Below are 4131 nucleotides of genomic sequence, written 5' to 3' on the forward strand. Positions count from 1 at the left end.
TGAAAAAGTTAAAAATGAAGAATTTAGGGGGTGGGGGGGAATGTCAAAATGCCGATTTTTGCCAATTTTTTTCAGATTCATATTCTTCGTAGCCGAAAACGGGGGTTTGTGTAAAAAAAATTAAATAAAAAAAGGGGTGTTTGGGGGGAGGGGTACAAATTTAGTTTTGCCAATCCATTTGTGAGCGTGCGTATGTAATATGTTGAGAAACAAAAATAGTCGTTAGCTTATTCGATATTTCTATACAATTACTTTAACTAGAAACTAAAAACATTGTTCTTAATTTACATTATTACTTATGATAGATCAAAATGTCAGTAAAGTATTTAATCACTTACGAAATTTGTTATAAGTCACCCAGTTGCAATCTCTAGTAATTATAGTTAAATAATAAATTATAATTATAATTTCATAATTGAAACCATAGCTGTGTATGTGTAATATTTTTTTTATATATTTGTGCATGTGTGTGTGTTAATGTGTTGAAAGCTATGAGATGATGATGTATCGAGTTGCTTACTATTTACCATAGCTGAATATTATGTCATCAACATTTGTGCACAATATGTTTAGTTATATAATAGTGAGAACAGATACAAATGATCTTAACTGAGGAAAGCATTAACGTTAACAAATCAAAATAATAAAAATTTAAATCATTATCAAATTAATACTTAGTATCTTTAACGTAATATTACCTATTATTTTTTTTAAATAATAATGATCACAAATTCCTGAGACACATACTTAAATCAAAGTCCTAGTAACCTTTATATAATACAGCTACTTGTAAATAAAACCTTATATTCATAATTACCATTTATTTTATATTTTAACATTAATATATCTACTAAGAATTATCTAATCTTTTTAGTTATAATTTTTAATATTTCAATCCTGAGATACCCATCTAATTTATAGTCCTAGTAACCTTTACATTGTATTTAATGGCAGCTTTTGAAAGCATATTTACAGGTATGCATACAGGATAACCTATAACCCAACCTCTTTTTTGGTGTCACGGAGACTACGTCTAGAATTTAAGATCTGGAATAACTCTTCCACACAGAGAAAACAATAGGTATTTCCAATTTTATAGGTACCAGCCCTGCTTATTATTTCCCACTCCACAGTAAACATTTTATTCTTGTCCTTCAAGTCCCAAATAAATTCGCTAAGGTTAGTATAAGACAGCTTATTTTTATTATTAAAGGTTTAACTGTGGTTAGCGATACGTTTTTTAAAATAGTTTTCTGTTGAACCGATGTAAAAGAAACTCTTACCTTCAGATTTCACTCTACATCTATATAACACGTTTTGTTTACAATAATTATTAAACAAACAGTTATTTCTAACTTTGCAATCACAATATTTATTTTCATTTCTATTCATATTTCTATTTTGATTAATATCATTACAGTCAGTATAATTGTTGCTTACAGTGTTATTTCTATTCCTCAGATTAAGAAGGTATTCAACGTGGGCTGTTTCTCCACCGTATATTAGAAGATCTTTGTATATATTCTTTACTAACATTATAAAGACATACACATCTTGGGTGTTGTAAGGATGGGTTGGTTGTTAAATGAAAGTTGATAAATACATATGTGGAGTAGAAAATGTTGTATGAAGTGCTAACCTGGTAAGGTCTGTAGCTCTGTCAACATGGGTTGTTTGAAAATAAAATGGTAAATTGTTGCATCTTCACTTCTGTCTTTGAGTCCAGAGAAGTAGTAAGGGTGCTGGCATGACATAGACAGAGAAGGAAGTGTAGAGATGGGAGAACATCATCACTACATTTAGTATAAACAAAACATGTGATAAAATTGTGTTGTCTTGGCAGTCAAGGATACAAATAATAAAATGTGACAGATAAAACAAACAAAAATTTAGCCTCCCTCAACTGTCTCATAAAGCAAACTACTCTTTGGCCATCTTTAAGATAGTGTGTTAAAGCTTAATGCTAGTATTGTTGTTATATATACTTTTATATATATTGATCTTATATGCACAGAAATAGATAGATAAATAGATAGATAAAGGAGAGGGGGAGAGTGGAGGGAGGGAGAAAAGGCTGTGTGGAAAATCAGAGGAAAATAGTTTTTTCTAGAACTAATGAATTCTAGAATAGAAATTTAGATTTAAATGAAATTATCACATGGCTTCCTGATTAGGATGTGTATCGTCACATGTAAACATATTCATTTCATCTGTTGTGTATGCTTGTTTCTTGCTGCTGCTGCTGTCGTTATTTTTGTTCTTGTTGTTGTAAGTGTTTCCCTATCCTCAGCTCTTCCTGAGTTACTACAGATTGAGTAAACAATCAAAGCTGAAAAGCTGTGACCATCCTGTTGTTTTTTTAAATTATTTTTTTCAGACAGTGTATTTAGGACATTTGTACCTAACAATTTAATTTTTTTTCAAATAGTAGAAGTGTGATGTGTGGGAGATTTGGTTACTACTTCAAGTAGAATATTTTGTCCGTGTAAGAGCATGTGTGTGTATGTGTGCGTGCGTGTGTGTGTGTGTGTGTGTGTGTGTGTGGTGCACGCGTATATGCCTGCTTTAATAAAAATGTGAGTAAAATGCATATGGTTGCACACACATTAACTCTGTAAGTGAAAATAGATGTATGAAGGAGTATTTACATGTAACTAACATGAAAGATAATGAGATAGGGAGGAGAAGTAAAAGAGGGGATGGAAGAGAAAGAGGGGCATTATAGAACTGGCACATACAATTGTTCTCATCATTGTTTCCATGCTTACACATGTGCATACATACAAGAGGCAAAAATCATGTACTGTCATCAGATCAGCTGCCTAGTAGATGTGAATGTCTCACCAATAATTGGGGGAAAAGGTAGACATCTATCGAGAACTAAAGAAAAACAAACAGCTCTTATATCAAGGCTGTATGTATACTTTTTTGAATTTGTTCCTGTTATCAGAGGCGCACAGAGCTACATAACAACAGATTTGTATGAAAGCCTATGAACACTGGGTTCTCCTAGAAATAACAAAGCAAACTGACTCTCATTCAGTCAAATTGTAGAGCTGTGGTTCTCATCTCATATGGCCATTGGGGGTCGATATGGCCCTAGGGGGTCCATATGAGATTTTGTTGTTAAAATTTATCTGCAATAAATTGCTTATACTTCTACAATACACAAAATATTTCAGTAATTATTTTTGTACGATTCCAAATAATATTTCCTTATAAAAGTATAATGGGATTTTTTTAACATCAAATGGCAGTGAGAGTCCATCCAAATAAAATAGGAATCAAAGAGGGTCCACAAGTAAAAAAAAAAAAGTGGTTGTGAAATACTGGTATAAAGTGAAATTTGTGAAACAACCCAGAGATTCTTCATTTGAGGTCTCAGGACTGAAAACATGCACCCAATTAAATGTACCTATAGAATAGTTCACTCAGCTGTAGAAATGAGTTTCCATGTCACTGGTGCCAAGCTACTTTATTGGCCATTGTCTTTCGTTTTGACAACATTGGTGGCATGAAGATGGAAGACTGATATACTGGCCTTTCACATACAGCCTTGCCCAAACTTGTGCCTCGAAGGGGTACTTTCTATGTTCAATCCTATGGTCATTCGTGAGTGAAAGAGGTTTTGCCATTCATGGTCGCTGTCAGTACGTATGTATACAATTATGTGCATTGACTGCAGCATCAGAGTGCTTTAGCACTTATTTATAGCATTGTATGTGTTCTAACACCCTCAGTCATGAAGTAGTTGTATGCTGTCAACTTAATATGACAGTCCCCTGAAGGGAATAATACTATTGTTGGTTAGACCTAGGAAGCTGCACTGCTTCCTGTCAGCCTTGACACATTTCCTGTGTCCTTATCTTTACAAGGGGGAGAATGTATTTCACTAGAATCATTATATGTTTACAAGAGCTTGACAGGCATCTTCGACTAGCAGGTCATGCTACTCCAGACTGATGATGAGCAAAGACTCAGAAACATGTCTCTGGATGCAGGCTTAGCTAAGTGGAGGTGCTTGTCTCCCCCTTGTAAACATAAGGACACAGGAAATGTGTTAAGGCCGACAGGAAGCAGTGCAGCTTCCTAGGTCTAACCAACAGTAGTATTATTCCCTGCAGGGGACTG

At 33.8% G+C, this 4131-nt stretch overlaps 1 protein-coding gene across 1 annotated transcript in view; it reads left to right on the forward strand.

The window, feature by feature from the left end:
- The window catches only part of LOC106880610 (kin of IRRE-like protein 1), an 87079-nt gene that overhangs the window by 529 nt on the left and 82419 nt on the right, over positions 1–4131 (forward strand). The window lies entirely within an intron of this gene.

This window comes from Octopus bimaculoides, chromosome 5 (genome assembly GCF_001194135.2).
Source record: "Octopus bimaculoides isolate UCB-OBI-ISO-001 chromosome 5, ASM119413v2, whole genome shotgun sequence".
In the NCBI taxonomy this organism is placed as follows: domain Eukaryota; kingdom Metazoa; phylum Mollusca; class Cephalopoda; order Octopoda; family Octopodidae; genus Octopus; species Octopus bimaculoides.